Here is a 23,586-nt window from a genome sequence, read left to right as displayed (position 1 = left end):
TTCTTTCATATTTATGAATACATTTTACCACATTGCAGTTATCATTCTTTTTGAGTTCTACACATGTGGTGATACCTTATTTACACCAGAATGTTAATAAAATCAATACTGGCTATTCTCAGAATAAAGTACTTATATCCACAGTTTCAAATTGCATAAGTCAAATGGTGTCCACTTTATGGTCTTCTCAAAACATTAAAATTACTGTTCTGGATGCTCAGAATGCATCTGAGCTTATGTAGAAACCGTTGGCCTATGGGCTTCGGGCCTGCGGGCCTCGCACTTTGTCCCCCCCAATTTCTAGTTCTAAATTGCACTCTTGGTTACAGTATTCCTTCCAGGTAAATGTTCTTTTCATTAAAATGAACTGTAATTTTGCAACGCATTTAAAAAATAAACCGACATTATAATGGCTGGGCTTCAGTAGAAACTAAATTTTGTCAGTTTTCTGACATTTGAAAGGCTGTACATCTTTAAAATCAACATTTGCATACTTACACTACAAATTCACTGCTAAACAAGCCCCACCAAGGAAAAGCCTCTGGAGACGCCACTGGGAAAAGTTCAATCTAAAACCACCATTCCACATTTTAATGGGGCATTCTCTGGAGGTGGCCCAATTCTCTCTTATTTCCCTCCATAAATATATCAAGAGGACAAGCTGAAAAGAAATCTTGCTATGGTGAGTCTTTTACAAACTACCGAGGAGGTAAAGCCCCACATTGTTTCAGAGTTACATAATCCAAATAGTAAATGAAGACTTCAGATGTTTAAAAAAAAAAAAGTAGGTCTTGTTGTTGTCGAGGCGCGTCTGGCGGTGTGATACTGGCGATCAGCGGAGGGTGATGCGGTCCCCGACTCACTGACGCCAGGCGGAGCACAACCGAGAGAAGACAGCGCACACCGGAGAGTGAGAGAGAGGGACTCTGCTGAAAGAAAAAGGTACTGTAAACTTTTTGTTTTCCTCACACACATAAAATAAAAGGTCCCTTTACTGTATGTTAATCTCAGTTTCCAGGGAAGTAGGTTCAAGTGATTCTCGGTGGTATGAATTAAAAGCTTCGAACTTTTGTTCCTGATACAGTATCAGAGTTTCAAATGGATGCCACATTGAAGTGAACTCGTTTTTTTTCCTTTTTTTAATTCTGCTGTTAGTGTGGGTTGTTTGTTCACGTGCTTCATAATGACAAGAATTATATTTTTCTGCGAGAATAATGTGAAGTAAGCTGTGTGAAACACCTTTGTGATACACAATATGATATAACGGAGATGAAATCAAGACAAAGTTGGCGTCGGTACAAGTATTGCAGTGATTTTTTTTTTTTCTTGACCCCTTATCTCGCTTTGATCATCTTTTAATGTCATTTTGAGTGTGGATAACAACACAATACAAAATACTGACAGCAGTTCACTATGTGCTGCTCTTCTAATATCATCTGATTTTTTTTTTTGATATATATATAATGTGGCAGATGCAGATTTATTGTGGCACTGATGTGCTTCAGAGGGACATGTGGCCCTGTTGTGGCTTGAGTTGTGTCAGTGTGTTTATGAATTTCTGTGTGAGGGATAGGAGGAGAGAGAGCAAGACCTACAGTGGCTAAGGCTAGATCTGACAATATTGAAGATGACATATCAGATTACCCAAAGGACAAGAATTCGCCCTTGTCTGTGATTTACTTCAGCTGCTTGATCGTCCTGCATGGTCAGGGCATGGTGTTCAGAAACTAAACAATTGCTTACACTGGATTTAAAGGACAGGACTAGATGTGCTTTGTGATGAAGCCTCTGATGAAAGCAAACATAGACATGATTGTTGCACTCTTTATCAACTTCATGCATCTGTTGGAGCTATGTGTCTATTTGTGAATCGTTTAAACAGTCTATAGAAACTGATGTTAGAATGTCACAAAGAAAGCTCCAAGGATGCAATGATAAATGATGATGACTCTGTCATATAAAACAGAAATTACAGTCAGGTCCATAAGTATTTTGACAGTGACACCATTTTTATAATTTTGCCTCTGTACATTGCTACAGTGGTGTTAAATCCATAGAATCAAGATGTGCTTGTAGTGTAGTATTTTAGCTTTAATTCAAGTAGTTTAACAAAAACATGGCATTAATCACTTTGGAATTGCAGCCGTTGTATGCACAGTCTCTCCATTTTCAGAGACCATAAGCATGTGAGCAAGCATCTGCCTCTGCTTTTTTAGAACTGTTAACATAAATCATCACTTTTATAGCTAGTGTTCTTTAGACAAGTCAGGGGGTGAGTACATGAATATTTTCAAGCCACTGATCTCTGACTTTATTTACAATAAGAAATACAAACATTATTATTACTATGTGGTGACTCTGTTGGATTAAGCAGTTCTCAAAAACTGAGCAACAGTACATTAAGGAGACTAATGAGGGAAGCTGCCTCCAAGAAGCCCATGACAACTCTGAAGGGGTTGTCATGGGCTTCTTGGAAAGACTGCAGCTTTTGCCTCACTTTTGAGAACTGACGTGATGATTGGTAATAACAGTAAGCAAATCTTTATATTTATTTTGTCCGATTACTTATGGCCTCTAAAATGGAGGGATTATGTATAGAAATGGCTGTAAATGTAAAACGAATAATGCCATGTTTTTGTTAAACCCCTTGAAAAATTGACAATCTAAATGACAAGCACATCTTGTTTAATTTCAACTCAAATATGGTGGTGTACGGAAGTAATATGACTAAAATTGTCACTCTCCAACTAACTATGGACCTGACTATAAACAAATGACATTTTAAACAACTGGATCCATTCAAACCTTGACATTTTCAAGTGACTAATGACTTGCATGATTAATCAATCAGTAACATAACAGTATTGATTATTTTGATTGATCCACTGATTGTTTCAAATCTTTCATCTAGTTAGCTACCTAGATGTTTGCCTATCTGTCTGTCAACCCATCTACAGTATCTGGGCTGTAACTAGATTACATTTAAAGTTATTCCATTGTTAGTCTATAAATTCAGAAAATTGCAAAAATTTTCCCAAAGTGCCTTTCAAGTCTGGGGCTGCACGTTGCTGTATCCACCACACTACAGGACCACCTTCAGACCTGGATGACAACCACCCAGGCAGACAACTGGTCCATGCCCACCTCTCTACACAGTGGCCATCCACAGCTAGGTGATCCGTGGCATCTTCTTGGCCTTTTGCAGTTGCTGGTGTTCTCAGCGTTGAGGTACCTGCATGCTGAATCATGCCCAGAGAAATGCACCACATGATGAAAATTTTATAGCTGACATTACCTCACAATGTAAATGATACAGTACTCTCCATCTTAGTCTTCTTAAGAATACATACCCAGTACCAAAGGTATCCAGTCATCTTTTTTGGTATCTGGTTAGCATCCAAGCCTCACAAGTATACAGTAAAACAGGAAGGACCAGTACCCGAAAGACTTGAACAGTCGCGCATCTTCACAGATGTCAAATACCAAACACCTGTGTCCAGGGGCCCTCATGTCTTCATAAGATCTTCCCAGACGTCTCTCAATCTCAAAGGCCAAGGACCCAGAGTCATGAATGTCAGTGCCAACATGAACTAAATCTCTGTACAGGTTTGACAATTTCACTGCACACAGATACATTTCTGATAGCTGACTCTAAATGCTCCTTTGGACACAATGGTTAAGTGTGATAGAAATAATGTCTAAAGTTTGTTTCTGTTTGAATCATGGAATTTTGCTCTGAAATGACAAGTGGCTTGCTAGTTAAAGGTCATTGATGTCGAATGATCCTTAAATAGTCATAAACTTGTTAAAATGTATAAACCTACAGAAAAAAACTAGGTTTCATTGATCTATTTTTCCATATAGGTGTTAACATGCACAGATCAGATTTGAAAAATGAAACCATCAGCCTTTTTTACATTTTCACGTGTTTAAGGTTTATATTAAGTATTTAAAAAGTTCCACAGTTCTGCGAGTGCTTTTATAGAGATTTACCTGCTCTAAGCATCATTTGGATCATTTCACTTTTTACACATTTTATGCTACAACCTTAATCCAAAATGGGCGAAATTCATCTCCCCCCCCAATTCTGCACACAATACCCCATAATGACAATGTGAAAAATGTTTTTTTTTTTTTTTTTTTTTAGGTTTTCACAAATTTATTAAAAAACAAAACAAAAAAACCCCTAAGAAATCACATGTATGAACAGCCTTTATCATGAAGCTCAGAACTGAGCTCAGGTGCATCCTGTTTTCACTGATCATCCTTGAGATGTTTCTACAGATTAATTGGAGTCCACGTGGGGTAAATTCAGTTGATTGGACATGATTGGGAAAGGCACACACCTGTCTACATATAAAGTCCCACAGTTGACGGTGCATGTCAGAGCACAAAACTAGCATGAAGTCAAAGGAATTGTCTGTAGACCTCCGAGACAGGATTGTCTCGAGGTACAAATCTGGGGAAGGGTCCAGAAACTGCTGTTTTGAAGGTCCCAATGAGCACAGTGGCCTCCATCATCTGTAAATGGAAGATGTTCAGATCCACCAGGACTCTTCCCAGAGCTGGCTACCCATCTAAACTGAGCGATCGGAGGAGAAGGGCCTCAGGGCCCCCTGACACTTGCAAGACTTTGATGCGCGCACTGTGTCGTGCAGGAGCGTAAACTCGTCGTTAACATGTGTAGACTGAACGTGAGAGGGGCGCCAGTGTGTGCAGTTGCGCAAAAAGAATTTTGAAATGTTCAAAAAATCTTTCATGCATAAATGTCGTGCAACGTTGCGCAATCTACTCGCCAACACTACGTTCAGCTCGTCAAGTCGAGTAAAGTAGAACTGAACAGTGTGAGTGGTTATGTCAGCGCACAGCATCACAGTGCAGCTCGTCTGAACGATTATAACGAGATGTTAAATCTATCACAAACGTACTTTTACAGCTGCACAAAAGAAGGAAAGAACATGCAACTGTTTTTCCAAGCCTTGATAATGTAAACATGACAAATAATGACATTTTTTAGATGGCTCAAAATGCTTTTTCCACCTCGTTCACTGCGCACGAGAACAGCTGCAGCAGCCCTCTGTGATTCAGGAAGCGATTCAAACCATTTTCAACAGCCAGCTCACAGAGAAAATGATTAATCTGCTAGGAAAAATTATTTATATACGCAGCGTCCAGTGCACAGCTCGTGGCAGCCAGTAGAACAAACCATGGCGTCCAGCTGGAAACACAGCGGGTGGGATCATCACGACAGTGTGTGTGCAAGTGCGTGGATCAAAGTCGTGTCAGGGGGCTTTAGTCGGGGAGGTGACCAAGAACCAGATGGTCACTCAGAGGTCCAGCATTCCTCTGTGGAGAAAGGAGAACCTTCCAGAAGGACAAGCATCTCTGCAGCAATCCACCAATCAGGCCTGTATGGTACTGTTACCAGACGGAAGCCACTCCTTAGTATAAGGCACATGGCATCCCACCTGAAGTTTTACAAAAAGCACCAGAAGGACTCTCAGACCATGAGAAACAAAATTCTTTGGTCTGATGATACAAAGATTGAACTCTTTGGCATGAATGTGTGAAGGAAACCAGGTACCATCCCTACAGTGAAGCGTTGTGGTGGCAGCATCATGCTGTGTGTTTTTAGCAACAGGAACTGGGAGACTAGGCAGAATTGAGAGAAAGAGGAATGCAGCAATGTACAGAGACATCGTTGAAGAAAACCTGCTGCAGAGCGCTCTTGACCTCAGACTGGGGCGACGGTTCATCTTTCAGCAGGACAATGATTCTACGCACACAGCCAAGATATCAAAGGAGTGGCTTCACTCTGTGAATGTCCTTGAGTGGGCCAGCCAGAGCCCAGTCCTGAATCCGATTGAACGTCTCTAGAGAGATCTGAAAATGGCTCTGCACCAACGCTCCCCATCCAACCTGATGGAGCTTAAGAGGTGCTGCAAACAGAAATGGGGAAAACTGCCCAACATAGGTGCACCAAGATTGTGGCATCATATACAAGAAGACTTGAGGATGTAATTTCTGCCAAAGGTGCATCAAGAAAGGGTGTGATTGCTTATGTACATGTAATTTCTTAGTTTTTTATTTTTAATAAATTTGCAAAAATTACAAAAAAAAAAAAAAAATGTTTTTCATGTTGTCACTATGGGGTGTTGTGAGTAGAATTTTGAGGGGAAAATAAATTTATTCCATTTTGGAATAAGGCTATAACATAACAAAATGTGGAAAAGGTGAAGTGCTGTGAATACTTTCTGGATGCACTGTAGCTTTTTAATTTGTCCCTCCAGTGTATCTCGAGATCTGGACAGCATGATTCCACATGGGTTAGGGTGAGGTGCCCATACTAACACAATACTATCCCAACAGTGAGCGTCAAGTGTGGCTGGTTTAGCTGCTTGAAAGCCAGTGTGTTTGCTAGCTATATCTGCAGTCATGTGTCTGGAACATAATCTCACCAAATTCAGTAGGGCTGCCGCTATCAAGTAATCGGATATAAAAGTACTTTTGCATTTTAAACAACATCAATAGTCCAGGGCTCTCCCTAAGCAATGGCACAATGTCTCTGTGCCAAAATCTTAGTAAATCAGAAGAGACATGCACATCCAAGATGTGTAAAAAAGGTGTGCTGGATCAAAAAAGAGAAATATCAAAGCAAAACTCCGCACAACCTGAGTGCTCCCATGCAAACAGCTTTATTTGGACACAAATAGCAAAATATGTGCGCCAAATCTTGACATTTTGCTGAAACGACGATGGGATGTGGTTTCTGTTTTGTTTCCCCAACTTATAAAATTTAGCCTTTTTTTTTTAAGGTTGGTGGACTGGGTCCCTGTGTTTTATTTATTTTTTTTATCCCTCTTTGCAATTCAGCAGATGCATTTCAGCTTGAGGTTGAACATGCAAGCTTCACAGTCAGTTTTTTTTTAATTGTTATTATTTTAGTTAAGTTACCGTGTTTGTGAAGCATTGTGTGTTGCCCAAAAAAGCAAAAATTAAAAAGTGAAACACTCAGTGCGAGTCAGCAAAACACAGAAGAAAGAGTGGACATTTGCTGAGAGGATCTTTTAGAAACTGTTTGTCAGTGTGGCCGGGGACGGAGCTGTGACTCGCCCGGCCCCTCACACCGGGCAGAGAGAGAGACAGCAGCCTAACATAACGCAATCAATAGTCACTCCCCACGGCGAGCGGACCATGTGTTTTTTAAAAACAGACAAACACACAGCTTTGCTTTAAATGCAGTCAGTCTGTTTCAGATGATCAGCGTGGACCATCTTTCTCAAGGCTTAATTTTACTCTGTGTCACGTTGGAAAGCGGTAGCTTTAGGCGCTAATTTGATTAGTGTTTACACAGCTTATGGACATGCCCTAATCATCTTCTGTTTTTTTCTGGGGACGTTACAGCGCCACACACAAGCCTGGCATATGTACTACAACATTAAACGAAGCTTTGAGGCACAAGAATTATCCTCGAACATTTTTTGTAATCAAATTATTCAAGTTACTCGACTAATCATTTCAGTCCTAAAATTCAGGCACTGAAGGTAATCAGTTATTGTCATTCTAAGGGCAGCGCACTTTATTTATTTATCTCTCGCATTTCACTCGTAGTCACACTTATGAGCAACACCTTACATCTGTCTGTCACTCTGGTACACATACAAAGCTGTAAAATAATTCACAAATCTAATCTAATGCTTTCGTGGTAGAATGCAGCTAATGGCTGTTTCCCTCTGATGTTTTTTTTTTTTTTGGAAGGAATGAATGACAATGGGTGGGACAGCTGCCACAGGAGTTGCAGAAATCCACAGTATGCTCAAAATCGCAATTAAATTACAATTGCATCCTACTTTTTAATTGTCGGTATCTTAGAAATATGGTCAGCCCTAGGCGCCTCATCCTCTCTCAGATCTCAGGAGCTCAGCAGAGTGTTTCCTGAACAGTACTTGCATGGGAGACCACTTAAGGAGATCAGGGGTGTTTCTCCAGGTAAAACCGGAGTTTTCAGGAATCCCAAAGAAGATTGGTAGTGGTTCCGCAACAACATGGGAGCAGCTGAAACACATTCAACCAGTGTATATAAAGCCTGTTAGACCTAGAAGTTAGCTTCAGTCACTCTGGGAATAGTGGTATATAAGGGTGATATTACCAGCAGTAGATGTTGAAAGTATTCAGGAAATGCAAGAATGCATTCATAACTGCACTTTGAAATCTTAAGAAAACAAAGATTTTGATTTCATTTAGAGCTGTACTACATTTGCCCTATTGATACCCATTTATTAGCACTTTGTGTAAAAAGGGATTTTTTTCCAAGACAAAGTTATCAAAGGTGAGTAGAAAAATAGTTTTTTACTTAAAAAAAAAATTGCTAAGGTTGTAAAACTTGTCCTTTAATCTATTACTTTATTATCTTAGTTACATTTTCTTTTTCAAAAAAGTGAAAAATCTGTGGTTTTTTATAATATTTAAGTTGCTGATTACTTGATTGCTGAAAATCATAAAACAATGTTTAATTTGTCCAACACTAAAAAAACTGAATATTCAGTTTAAACAGATTTAAAAATGCTGAATGATTCGCATGTTTCCTGAATAATTGGTTTTTTATTTATTCTTATGTTAATCTGTTATCTGTTTTACAAAGGTTGTTCTGTTGATTGAGCCTAAAGAGTGTATAATTTTTTGTGGAAATGAACCTGGATATATTCCATCTTTCAAGTGTCAGTTTTAAAGTTATAACACTTGAAGACACTTAATGGAGATGTTTGGTGAAGAGGGCATGCAGTATATGTAAAAGCTCAAATGTCTTACATTTCTGGCTTTGCTGTCACTCTCACTTTCTTCCTCTCTCTGTCTCTTTGCATCATTCTCCCTCTCTCTTTTATCTATCACCCACTCTCTTCCTGCACTCCTCTCTTTATAGCCAGTGACTCCATTGAGCCGGGGCTAATGGAGGCCCTATCCAGGACCCTGCTGATAAATAATGTAGCTTCTTTATAATGCTTCTTCCCCCGGGAGGGAGCAGAGAACATCATTACTGCCGCCTCATCCTACACAGCCCAGGCCTAAATTGATTAACAGACACTGGAGCAGTGCAAAATAATCCATAGGGCTAGTGTAGTGGCTAACGGCTCGCACCAGGTAGGTCAAGCCCTCCGCCTGTCAGTGTCGCATGATCCCACTCTGTGCTCCCATTAGCCTCAGTCTAGTGGGCTAACTGATGGCAATAACAAGCGCTCACTAATGCAATGGTGAGGATATTGCCTGTACTCAGCTGTAGGGAATGTCAAATGGGCTTTTATGGAGTTGTTGTGTAAATGATGGTATGTGTTTCAGTTTTTATAGGGTGAACGGCAGCAGCCAAGGCCACTTGACGCAACTCTGTGATTCTTCACTGACTTAAGCTGGGCAGACACTGTACGATATTTTTAATCGTTGTACTCGGCTCCAGTTCAAACTGTACGACAAAACCGCACAGTGTAAAAGTTCAGAGCGCACAATTTATGTTCTCACACTATACGGCCTGATGCTGTGTGCGAGCTGACTGCCACATTGTACGTTCAAAAACCACACGTCAGACTCGTGTTTCCAGAAGCAAAACGTAAACAGAAGGTTGTTTTTTTTATAAACTTTATTTACATTTCTTATTTTTACAAAAACTCTTGATGGGAGACATCAAAGTTTTAACAAAAAAACACAAACAATACAAGACTTTACATGAGTTGAAGAAAGGGGGGGGGGGGGAAGAAACAGAAGCTGCTCTCCCAAAGAGATGATCACTGTTTATGCTGTCTCCAATTCCGCATCAGTGTTTGCACATGCACAGTGCAAGAGGTTGGACGCTTGTAGTGCTTCAGCAGCGGGATACCCTCACGACGGCCGACCAGAATATCAAACAGGTTTGATTTTCATCCAACCATGCGATTGCCGATCGGGTGGTGGTTGTGAGAGGTTAAACGCAGCTCATTGCTCCATGTATACTACACAATGTAGGATGAGCGATTAAGGTGAAACTCAGAGCGATCCAAAAAATTCTTGCACGAGTGAAAAATCGCCAAAACTCACTCAGTGTAAGCCCAGCTTTAGTAGACACGGGCAGTGAGGCTGAAAGGTGACCAAATAGAGATTTGATGCCTGAAATTTAACTTGACTCAGTTCAGGGAATTGTAAGAATGAAGTGATTCGTGAGTAAAGAACTTGAAATTTTTTTAAAATGAGCATATTGTTCAGTTAAAAAATACTTTAGTTGAATATGGGTTGGATTTAATACTTAACACCTTCAGAGTCACAAAATTTATTATCTGCTTCAAGAAGCTACCTTTCTTATTTTGACTTGTCCCTGCATGTCCTCCTTCACCACATCCATAAACCTGCTTTTGCTTTGTCCATCTGCCCGTAAGTTCATCCTCAGCATCCTTCTCTCAATATACCTTGCTTCCCTCCACCTCACATGACATTATTTCTAAATCTAAATTGTCTGACTTTGTCTCCACACCATCCTACCTACACTTTTCCTCTGACGTACTCAGTACTAATCCTGTTCATCGTCATTACTCCAAAGAAAAATCGCAGGATCTTTAGCTATGCCACCTCAAGTTCCACATCATGTCTTTTTGCTAGTTCCACCATCTCTATGCCATACAACCAAAAAGCTGTGCTACTGTGCTGTCTGTCACAATGTCTGTTTGTATTGTTGTATTTTTTGATCATGTTGTGCTGCCTTCTTGGCCAGGTCACTCTTGGAAAAGAGATTTTTAGTCTCAGTGAGGTTTTTACCTTGTTAAATAAAGCAAGTGTGTGTGTGTGTGTGTGTTCATATATACACACAGTAAAACTTGCATATAATGGATTCAGGTGGACCAGTGAATTTTGTCTATTATAATCGAAATCCACTATCTGTATAAAACGAACAACACATTACATGTACAGTGCCCTCCAAAAGCATTGGAACACTTGGTATTTCACACATTTTCATTTGTTCGTGCCATTTCAAATACAAAAAGTACAAAAACTAAAACTTTCTGAAATTATCTTCCTTAAACTCAAACTGAAAGCACATCTCTACAATTTAATATAAATTAATTAAAGATGTAACAGTCAAGATGATGACTTGCTTTGGTATAATTAGTTGTATTGCCAATTGTCTTCAGACAAGTCAGGGGATGGATACATGAACATTTCCAAGTCAATGACTATGTCTTGGACTTTATTTACATCAATTATGAAGAAATACAAACAGTATGGCACTCTGTGGTAGGGATGGGTATCGAGAACCGGATCCTTTCGGGTATCGTTAAAAAAATGATTCGATCCACCGACATCAATAAGCTTTGTGCTTAACGATTCTGTTATCGGTCCTTCAGAGTGGCCGTTGTTTTGGGGGGTGTTTGTCAAGAAAATGATCATTTCTCTATCTTGATTACAGACCCTGCAGTGGGTCCGTAATCAACTTTTCTGCAGCGCGGCTTTGCTTTGAACCTTGAATCAATCGAAGCAGTGGTTCGCAGATTGAAGCAATGCTTCAATCTATTGCTTCGTTTATTCTTTCTTTCGCTTAATTTTCCCCCGCTAAAATCCTAAAGAGCATACGTCTGTGAGTATTATTTACCTTTTAAACCGACCTGTTATGGTCTTCTGAAACAGTTGATGTATTTTATAACTTAAAAACGGGAGTGATGCTATCGCATTAGCATGTCTATGGCATTTTCATTGTTAAAAGTTAGCATTAAGCAGTTGCAGCTGTCATCACGTTCGGGTGCATTTGTTTTCAAATTGTAATATTTCTTAAATTTATTTTTGTTTATATATTAATAATCTAATGATTATTATATACAATATATACTTATTATACACAATTTCAGAGAAGGAGACAAAAAGAACCTGAATAGAAACACAACAGAAAATATAAAAGCAACTAACAATGAACATATATAAATACATACTAAGTGTTTCCTGTGAACACCTAGTGACTCTTACACCTCCATTTCATCCCTGTCTTATTTAAGTTTAATGACAGTTTGTTTTGGTCAAACCATATAGCCGTGGTCACAACCCGCAGTCTACTTGCAAAAACTTGGGCTAAATTTGGAGATCCGTACGTCGTAAGTACTGCCTCAGTACGAATTTAGGAGCACGCAGACACACCGTACAGGTTTTAGTGCATGCAGAACTTTCGCTGCGGTCAGGCTGCGGATTCACCAGCAGTACAGATGACAGACGTTGCGAGTACTGCCTCAGTACGGATTCAAAGCAGCACATTTTCATTCAGTTACTATTGAATTAACCAAATCCGTACGTAGGCAGTACGGATGATGGCACTCACCACATACTATGGAGGCCGACAGACTTGCATGCACGACGCGGCTTCTCACTTGAACTTGGACTTTATTTCCAAACGTCAGCAACACAGACACTCCACAGCTTCAGTCTGATAAGTAGCTGTAACGTTTCGAGGCAAGTAAACACTCGTACAACTGACTGCTGCAGGCTGGACATGCTCATGCATCGCAGATGCCGAAAAACACCTGCCGCTCCGGTCCCGCTCATAAAAAAGAAAAGTGACCCCACACACACACACTGCTTTATTGTCAACTCTCTTTATCGTTACACTCCTAGAGACGTGCGTTGAACGTACTCCCTCCCTCCTCTTGCTACTGCCTCCGTACGTTTTCACAAAAACATAGTGGCCGTGACATCCGCAGAAACGTATGGCGAAAAAAAAAAAACGCACGGTGGGTTGTGACCCGCGCTTATTTTCAATTTGTTAATTTCTTCAGTGATTTCCTCCAGAAGTATCTGCCAAGCTAGAAAACTGCTGCATCCCAGTAAGAGCAGAATACTACTGGAATGAATTTGAATAAGGAAAGTTGTTTTTTTTTTTTTGTTTTTTTTTTCTCACCTAAGTGATGCTGCACTCACTCCAGTTTATCGTCTGGAATAGTCCCAGATTGCATTTCAGAGTTTCTAGAATTGAAACATTTTCATGCGGGTGGTGTTGGGGGGTAATTTTGGGTTTCAGCTTTTTTGTTTTTCACCACTTTCATCCCTGAATATGTCAATCGTGAGTCACTTTTGTGCAGATTAAAGTTACTAACTGGGCTCCTGTCTTGTTGCGAGAAATAAACGAGAATCGTCCTCCGTTCTGTTCACACAGCTCCAAATGCTGCGCGGCTCTCTGACAAGTCAAGTTAGAATGATAGAATCCAGTCTGAATTAATAACTTCAAAGCGAAACACCGTTTTGTTTATTTTTATTTATGTCCAGAGATCAAGGATACAGTGACCAATTTCATATTTATTTACTTTAAGACTCAATGAAATACATAGAAAACCTGTAAAGCCTACTTTTAGTACAAAATTCATGAGGTATCGATAAGGGAATCGATAAGGAATCGGATCGATAAGCAGAATCGATAATGGCATCGATATCGATAAAATCTTATCAATACCCATCCCTACTCTGTGGTAAATCTGCGTAGAGTAGATGGTTCTCAAAAACTGAGTGACTGTGCAAGAAGGAGAAGAGTGAGGAAAGACACCCACACAATCCAGAAGAAGATCCAGAAGAAGATGACCTGAAAGTTCAGCTACAATTTGCCAGAGGTTACAGCTAATTTAATGGTAAACATACAAAAGAAAGGTAATGTCATGATTAGTGATGATAAAAAGCAGGGCCACACTAATAATGGTTTTCCATCGACCCCCATCAGACACTCGAGACATCATTGCAGTCAACTGTGGGTCTGAGGTGTCGATTAATGACCATGTGCAGGTAGACTGGTGAGTAGCCGGGAGGAAATGAAGAGCACCACGCCTGTGCAGTGTGTATGCACACAGAGGCCGACGGGGTAGAACAGGAGACACAGGGAAAAGGACAAAATAAACAATGTTAAATAGCTCATAAATAAATCAGGAATGGAATGTGGCAACTATTTTTTGTTAATAATTATAGAATATGTACATATCCTTCCACAGTTTACAGACTGAAAACAATATACCTGGTTAGTCTATAGAATTATAAATTATGAATGTCTATTGCTTCTGAGAGTTCTGATGTGGCTACTTTGCATTTCTTGTGTGGTTTTCTGCAGTTATTTTGAAATAAATTCAATAAAAATACTATTCATGTCTTCCATTTTTATTTTATAAGACTTAAATTCAATGCATTTATTGCAATTATCATTTACATCTAAATTTTTATTCAGAGCAAATGGTTGAGAAAAAAAAAATCAACAGGAAATCACATTTACAAAATGTTCTCATTATCACCTTCAAAGCAGCACATAGGAAATTTTCCTGAGTAAAATTTACTCTGCTGGGATAGCATTTGATCCCAGTCCAAATAGAGTGAATTATACTCTATCACAGAGCTAAATCAACTCAAACAGTGTAAATGAAGTGTTATTGGAGTAAAACCTCTTGCATTGACCAGATGGTGTCGCAGACTGAACGGTCCTCCGTCAGCCTTGCCTTCACTGCGCTTACGTCATCAGCCACGGTTCACTGACGATCACCTCATTTCTGCATAAAACCACACTCCAGTCATCATCTGTCTCAGCGACAGATATCTGGAGCTTTTGTACAACAATCATTTTCACATAAATTCAGCAATATTTCATCATAAAAGACAGAGGACGCGATCAGAGCGGCGCGACTGCACAAGCTGTTAGCTGATGTGTTAACTGCATGTTGGACATTTCAATGCGTCACCGTTGAAAGCCTTGTTTCTGCTTAAAACAGCCTCGTTTATGCTTAAAACTAACTGTAGAATGATTCAGGAGGTTTTACTTTGTAATATGATGGTTAATAATCCCATTAATCCATTTGATCGCTTTGGGTAGAGAGACTCTGGACTCCAGAATGACACATGCACAGTAGAAGCAGGGCGGACACATGTTTAGAGGCGGACCGTTCAGTCTGCGGCAACTGTTGAGCTGATTCTTTCTATGATAGAGTGTAATTTACTCGGGTTAGACTGGGCTCAAATGCTGTCCCAACAGAGTACATTTTACTCAGCAAAATTTCCTGTGCAGAAATGTTTCTGTACCTGTTTCTGTACTGTACTTTTTCACATTGTCATTATGGGATATTGTGTGTAGAATTGTGAGTAACTTTGAATTTCATCATTTTGAAATAACATAACAAAATGTGGAAAAAGTAAAGCACTGTGAATACTTTCCAGATGTACTGTAGTTCTACAGTCAAGTTTTTCTGTGAAGTTTCACCATTGCAGCCTTTCTTTTTCACTCACTTTAAAACATTCTCTCTGTTCACATAGCACAGCAGACAGCGTTGTGGTGTTTAATATCAGCTTCTTGCGATGCTCTTGCAGCTCATACTGTTTGAATTTACATGCTGTGGATGGTGGCTCAGTCGTGGCTGTGGAACACGCTTGCTTTGCAGCAGGTGATAGCATCACCACTACAAAAAATGGACTTGTCAGCAACATGCCATTCTCTGATTGGTCTGTGTGCTGTACACTGGCCAATGGGAGTTTGCTTTTGAAATTCATCAATGCGCAAAATTACCTGTCAACTTCAACTTTAGGTCAGTGAAAAGACAGGTCAACAGGTCTCTGGGTATCAGTATGCGTACAACATAGATGGTGTTGTCTTTTCACTTGCATTAAGATGCAAGTTGTGCTCTTCTAATTCTGCCTTTTATGTATAGTATAATGTCTGTATGTATAGTATAATGTATATATGATAATGTCAGATTGTTGTAACCCTACTTCAGTGTTTGTAGACCGATACTGGCTACAAATATTTTCTCTTTTTGACACTTGGTGACCGATATTCGCTTGCTGGAAAGGTGTTTGATTACTTTAGTTGAAAATTTGTTTCTGTTGTGTGTTAGAAAATTTTTGAAAGCAGACAAAATGAACAAAGACTTTACTCAAAGGTACTTCTCCTTTCTGCATTGTAATTAGATACAAGATCGGTTTTCAGTATTCACAATTTTGACTTACAAACTGCAAATCTGTCTACATAAGTTTGTCTTAAATTGAAGGTTTTAGGGGTTTCTTTAAAGCTGCCACACTGACAAGCTATTTGTCAAACATTTTTAGTCTGTACATAGGTATAGGGACATGGAAGCACAGTGGTGTGTTTATGTTTTGGCTGCCTCACACACACATGTAAAAGTTAGCATTGTTCTAAGAACCAGCACAGAGCCATATCAAGCCCTTTTAATACGCATGTGGTCAGGCCAGCAGTTAGATATTACTCACTGTCAGGTTTGGAAATATCTGAGATATATGGTCTCCAGCTGCACCAGAATGACAAGAGAGGTCTGTGAAGCCAGCTCCAGATGTTACAGTGCATACCTTTATGGAATCTTCCATCTGAATTGGATTAGTTTTGTCTTTGTGCAGCGAGTCTTGAACATGTGCTTTCAGTGAGAAGCCATCAGAACTGCACTGTGATTGAATATGGATCTAAGAGAATTGCATTAATGGCTGTGACCCTTCTGATGCCAGGATGATGAAGTTGTTTTCAGGCATTCCCCTGATTTTGAACACCTCTTTTAATGTTCTTGCTGATACTCATATTTAAAGTATATGTGTGGTGTTTGGAGTCAGTTTTGCATCCGACTCTGACATAGCAGGTTTCACAATGATGCATTTTTTATTTTATGTTTAGAATAAACATTTTAATTGTGGTAGTATAACTATCTGAATAAAACCGTAAAACTATCAGTACAAAATGACCAGAAGAAAATTTGTGGATAGAATAAGATACTGAAGAATAGACAAAAAGGAAGATAATGAGTTTTGGTGTGGGGGTTAGGAAACAGCTTTGGCCTCCACCCTGCACCTGTGGTGAAAACTGCTGGCTTCAGCAAATGGAAAAGATGTTGCTGTTGTGACAGAACGATGTAACTATAGTCGGATTTCCTGTCTTTCTTAACAACTGAGAGATCGTTACGACTGTGATCAAAAGCTGTACAGTGGAGTGAACAGTTAGAAGGTGCACCATGATGTTAATGGCCAATAGGAATGGGTGGTGCACCATTGTCATAATCACCACCAGTGGGATAGTGTGTCATGATATGGATTGCACAATAACATCAGTACTGTGAGAAATCAGTCATACAAGAACCCCTGCCAGAATTTTTTTTAATGACCAACAAAAAATAGTACAGACAAAATAATGAAAAATAACACCAAGCATCCATTAATTTGGAAGCCAATAATTATTTTGGTGTATCTGCATCTCAGAAACGTTCCACTGGAGGTGCTTTCAGGTGGGTACTATTGGGTGCGTGGCAGGTAAAAAATAACCCATGCACACAAGGAAAGTCCAAACTGAATGTGTACTCTAGGAGATGGTGTGGAAAAGGATGCTTTTTTTTAATATATAAGACTATGTGGACAGTCGGAGCAGTAGCACACCACACATGCAGCTGAAACATTGCCTGATGCAAATACACACAAAACCGTGCGTGTGTTCGAGGTGTAATAATCACAGTGATTGAGAATCTGAATGGCGACAACTTGACGATCAGAATAAAGTAGCTGGCCCTGATCAGAAACCCCAGTCATTGCAGTGCAGTCCTTTTGTAATCTGTTTGATAAGAAAGTATTAACACACATCAATCATGTAAACACCTGAACAGATTGCCCTCAACAGGTTTCTTTCCACTCTTATTACTTATACAGTGACGTAAGATCGCCAATGTCAGCTGGGGATGAGTTATTATATTGAGAAAATATCCATTGTGCAAATATGAAAATTTGCACCAATAAGAATTCAGCAATGCTATACATTCAGACTGCAGCATGTGTTGATTGTGCCATTTAAGAGTGGGTGCAGCGCCGGTGTCTTGTCATCATTTTCAAGACACGTGTCCAACAAACTGCGCCGTGATTTGCCAGCGAAGTAGAAATGGTATTATGGGAAATGTGGTTATTTGCGTTTTTTGTTGTTTTGTTTTTAATCCAGTTTAAGTTTTGAAATTTCCTTTCAGACTGTGTGTAAGGGGAGCAGCTTAAAGCCGTGACTCATAATGAAGTTAATTGTACAAGTGACTTGAAAATGATGTCATCTTTTAGAACTCACTAGTGTTGCATAACATGGCTTCAGCATGTGGTGAGTTATGCCTGATTGATACGGCAAGATAATTATACCGATTTCTGATCTGGTCTTCCCTTTTCGACAATCTTCAGGAAGCCCTGACTATCGTGATGGCTCTAAAGATAATCTTATCAGATATTCTTTATGTGTGTGGTGTGTTAGGAGTGCTCTAGTCTGCTCGGAAGGATGTCGGGACCGCTCAGACCTCAAATTGTGAATATTCAACATGTTGAATTGTCTTGGCCTGATATCCCAGTATGTGGGGTATGCCCTGAGCACAAATGAGCATTCAGCCTGTTGAATGTCTCCTTGCCGGTGTCGCCGACCAAATGGTCCGCCCTGTCTTGACTGTGCATGCATCATTTCTGAGCGTCAGCAGTGACATTTCTGAGTGTCAGCAGTGATTCACTGATTATCACCTCCTTTCTGCTAAAAACGGCACTCCAGTCATCATCTATCTCAGCGACAGACAGCTGAAGCTTTTGTACGACAGTCATTTCCACATAAATTCTGCCTTATTTCATAATAAAAGATTGGGGGGAAGTCATCAGAGCACCACAGCCGCACGTCTGAGCAGCTATTTTGATAATTGACAAATCATTTTGAGTGATTTAATGTTTAAATATCTGAATTCTCTCATTTCAGTTTCTTAAATGTGACTTTTATCTGGTTTATTTGACTACTTTCTTTTCCCCTCTCTGGCAGTAAACTATCTTTAGGCTGTGGACAAAACAAGACATTTGAAGGCATCATCTTTAGCTCTGAAAAACATTGATTGATATTTTACCATTTATGGATGGATTGATTGATATTTTACCATTTATGGATGTAACAACTAATCGATTATTTGGCTGATTACTTTTCTTGATTGATCGAACAGGAAAATAAAAATTATTTGTAACTCAAGTATCTACGATAAGTTCACATCACAATAAGTGTAATTTTATAGGAGAGGTCTGGGGCTAATCAGTGGCAACAAAATGTTTATAGCTATATCGGCATTGGTCAAAATGAGCTTGAAAATATCAGCATTTCGAATATCAGCAAAAAATCAAATACTGTGCGTCCCTAATGGCAGCTGAGGGTTTTTCGGATGGCTGAGCATCTGAAAAATCCATTAAAATGATCCCATAAAGGTATGAGGGAAGAGACTGATTTTGTTGAAGATTTAAAAGAATTAAAATTGTTTAAAGGCTTTTGTTGACCAGTAACAAACAGAATGGGGTGTTATTGTACATGAACTACCAGTCCCTGTTCTTGAGTCTGGTCTCAAGTGCATAAAGAGGAAGAAGCAAAGACTGCATCATGAGATGGTGTGATTTTGCTGCTGTTGGTCTCTATGTGAAATAAAATCTCTAGAAATAGAAAATCAGTACAGATAGACCAGTTATTGTCAAAATGGTGCTGCTTTTTGTATGTCAGAGTAGCCCATCCACTTATTTTGATGTAGTACATATAAACGTATATATGTCTGATTATCATGGTCATTACACAATATCCGCAGATTCACTGATCAGACTGATTCCGTTCTAATTGGATTCCATTGAAATTGTAATCCTTCATATTACCATATATCTATGTAGTGTGTTGTGAATGTAGCATGTTTTGACTGAACATTTGTTATTCCCTGAAAGTGTTTTTACTTCTTGGCCACTCAGGCACAGCATATCATGGCCCGCTATGCAGTCTGCAGTCTTACTGGGTGGCAGCTGATGGGTGAGTTCAGCAGCTGACTGTTGCTTAAAGCAGCACTCCGTCATCATCAAAAATGGATAAAAAGAAAGAATATTTGTAGAGGATTCATGCTTCTTCTGGTTTGCTTTAAGAAAAATGTGATAAGCCCGCTTGTGGGGGCTTTGGGGCTAATGTTACTAGAGCATAGACTACACTGTTGGTGATTGATGTGCAGCCTGGTTGTGAAGCAGTGACACGTGCACATAGAACTTATTTCTGGTGTTTCTCTCTTCCTTGAAATGCTTGTTTTACATACATTACAAGTAGTGTTGTTGTCTTTTTTAGGAAATGAAACCATGTTTTGGATTGTTTTTTCTCTCTGCCATGACTTGTAGGTTTCATGCAGTGTACACTGCAGGTTTACTGAATTCAAGTGGAACTTGAAAATATTCTCTGGTTGGCGATCTGTGTGAGGACTAGTGGACCTTTTCTCTGGCTGGTTGTGGTATTGCCAGCATGCACAGCTTTCCAGCATTTTCCAGCTGTTTCTTGACAAGATCTATGAGCATCGGTGCGCGCTAGCCATTGAGTTGCCTGGTCAGAAAATGGCGACCACGCCTCCTTGCCAGTGTTGCCAACCAAATGATCCCCCTAAAAATCAGTCCACCATGCCTTCACTATGCACGCGTCATTTTGGAGCATCAGCATCGTCATTTCTAAGCGTCAGCTGCGATGCACCGATTATCACCTTGTTTCTGCTAAAAACTGCACTCCAGTCATCATCTATCTCAGCAACACATATCTGAAGCTTTTGTATAACAACCATTTCCACATGAATTCAGCCTTATTTCATAATAAAAGAGAGTGGACCAATCAGAGCACAATGGCAGCATGGCAGACGGCTCATGTGCAGCTGTGCCTATATCATTTTGGTGCATCTGCAGAAAAATGAGGCAATTATCACCTTGTTTCTGCTTACAACAGCCTTTAGAATGATTTAAGAGATTTTACCTTGTCATCTGATGGTTAATAATCATATTACTCCGTTTGATCGCTTTGAGTGTAGAGTCGGTCTCAGACGTGCTGCTGTGGTCCCAAATGATGCATGTGCAGTGAAGGCAGGGCGGACCAATTTTTAGGGGGGAACCGTTCAGTCTGCGACACCGGCACATGTCTCAGTGCGACCATAGACATTATAAAGGGTAGACACCGCATCAGCTGCTGCTGCCTATTGGCACTGACGAGCCGTGGGGCCGCCATCTTAGACCGATCGTCCAGCCCTGTCCACTCAGTTCTGCTTGGCAGGTGCAGCACATTTAATCCATTCTAACTCTATGAATACTAAACTGATTTTTACGCAGTTTTTTTTCTGCAAACATCACACATGTAGCTATGATACAGGACAGATGGTTCGTCGTATTTTTAATATTCATAGTGGGATTAACAGTAATAGAATATTATGATATAGGCTAGACTGCAGACAGGTATTTTGCAAACACTGTAAACACATACATTGTACATAAATACACACACTAATACATGATAGAGAAGCAGATAGTGGCACTAAAGTCAACTATTTCAGTAATTTGAAGAGACAGTATATGATTAGGCTCTCTCTCTCTCTCCCTCTCTCTCTCTATATATATATATATACACGAGGTCTGTCCATAAAGTAACGGTCCTTTTTATTTTTTTCAAAAACTATATGGATTTGATTCATATGTTTTTACGTCAGCCAAGCTTGAACCTTCGTGCGCATGCGTGAGTTTTTCCACGCCTGTCGGTTGCGTCATTCGCCTGTGAGCACGCCTTGTGGGAGGAGTGGTCCAGCTCCCTTGTCGGATTTTCATTGTCAGGAAATGGCGGAATGATTTGGGCTTTTTTTCCATCAGAATTTTTTCAGAAACTGTTAGAGACATGCAGCTGGAAACAATTTGAAAAATGTACCTGGCTTTCGGTGAAAATTTTACGGGCTTCACAGAGAATAAGGAGTGTTACTACAGCTTTAAGGACTGCCCACAATGGCGCTCGGCGCTCCGAGCTGTGACGACGAGGCAGAAACCACCAGATCATTTCTAAACGGATGGCTCTGTGGAGCCGGGACCGTCATGTGCAATTTCTCTGGATATCACAAGAGCTGAACATCAGCCATTTTCCGGCAGATTTCACTTTTAACAAGAGATTTTATCATGGAAAGCCGCGCGGAGGCTTCGCGCGTCACGACCGATTCGCTGATGGAGCGAGACAAAGGAACACCTCCGTTTCAGAGTGCCAGACGACAAGTTGGGACATGTCCAGCTCTCCACAATTTCTCTTATACTCACTCGACTGGTAAGCACTGAAAGCCGAGATAGGCATGTCCCAACTTGTCCTTTAACACTCCGAAACGGAGGTGTTCCTTTGTCTCGCTCCATCAGCGAATCGGTCGTGACGCGCGAAGCCTCCGCGCGGCTTTCCATGACAAAATCTCTTGTTAAAAGTGAAATCTGCCGGAAAATGGCTGATGTCCAGCTCTTGTGATAACCAGAGAAATTGCACACGATGGTCCCGGCTCCACAGAGCCATCCGTTTAGAAATGATCTGGTGGTTTCTGCCTCATCGTTGCAGCTCGGAGCGCGGCGCGCCGAGCGCCATTGTGGGCAGTCCTTAAAGCTGTAGTAACACTCCTTATTCTCTGTGAAGCCCGTAAAATTTTCACTGAAAGCCAGATACATTTTTTGAATGGTTTCCAACTGCATGTCTCTAACAGTTTCTGAAAAAATTCTGATGGAAAAAAGCCCAAATCATTCCGCCATTTCCTGACAATGAAAATCCGACGAGGGAGCTGGACCACTCCTCCCACAAGGCGTGCTCACAGGCGAATGACGCTACTGACAGGCGTGGAAAAACTCACGCATGTGCACGAAGGGTCAAGCTTGGCTGACGTAAAAACATATGAATCAAATCCATATATTTTTTGCATAAAATAAAAAGGACCGTTACTTTATGGACAGACCTCGTATGTATTTTATTTTTTTCAAAAACCATATGGATTTGAATCACGTGTGATTGCATCAGCCAAGTTTGAACCTCCGTGCGCATGCGTGAGTTTTTTCACGCCTGTCGGTTGCGTCATTCGCCTGTGAGCAGGCTTTGTGTGAGCAGTGGTCCACCCCTCTCGTCAGATTTTTATTGCGAATAAATGTCTGAACGATTTGGAGCTTTGCTGCATCAATTTTTTTCCAGAAACTGTGAGAGACCTCCAGGTGGACACTGTTCGGAAAATTAATATGGCTTTCAGGGACGATTTTATGGGGATTATATAGATTAAGGAGTGTTATTGCCACTTTAAGGACTGCCCACAACTGCTGAGAGCGCGCCGCGCTCCGATAAAAGATAACAATAGATACAGTGAGGAAAATAAGTATTTGCACACCCTGCGATTTTGCAAGTTCTCCCACTTAGAAATCATGGAGGGGTCTGAAATTTTCATCTTAGGTGCATGTCCACTGTGAGAGACATAATCTAAAAAAAAAAAATAATCCGGAAATCACAATGTATGATTTTTTTTTTTATAATTTATTTGTATGTTACTGCTGCTGCAAATAAGTATTTGAACACCTACCAACCAGCAAGAATTCTGGCTCTCACAGACCTGTTAATTTTTCTTTAAGAAGCCCTCTTATTCTGCACTCTTTACCTGTATTAATTGCACCTGTTTGAACTTGTTACCTGTATAAAGGACACCTGTTCACACACTCAATCAATCACACTCCAACCTGTCCACCATAGCCAAGACCAAAGAGCTGTCTAAAGACACCAGGGACAAAACTGTAGACCTGCACAATGCTGGGATGGACTAC

At 40.2% G+C, this 23,586-nt stretch overlaps 1 protein-coding gene across 3 annotated transcripts in view; it reads left to right on the top strand.

Annotated features, from left to right (window-relative positions):
- The first annotated feature begins 871 nt into the window (after positions 1–871).
- The window catches only part of smad1 (SMAD family member 1), a 46,372-nt gene continuing 23,657 nt past the window's right edge, over positions 872–23,586 (top strand). The window contains exon 1 of one of the 3 annotated variants that reach the window (XM_034187753.1): positions 872–942. The gene's annotated coding sequence lies outside the window, so the exon portion shown is untranslated. Of the gene's footprint in view, positions 943–1,024; positions 1,222–23,586 lie in introns of those variants that run through there. The other 2 variants (XM_034187755.1, XM_034187756.1) reach the window with 2 other exon arrangements.

The sequence above is a fragment of the Thalassophryne amazonica genome, chromosome 15, assembly GCF_902500255.1.
Source record: "Thalassophryne amazonica chromosome 15, fThaAma1.1, whole genome shotgun sequence".
In the NCBI taxonomy this organism is placed as follows: Eukaryota; Metazoa; Chordata; class Actinopteri; order Batrachoidiformes; family Batrachoididae; genus Thalassophryne; species Thalassophryne amazonica.
This window is presented reverse-complemented; position numbering and strand designations above follow the sequence as displayed.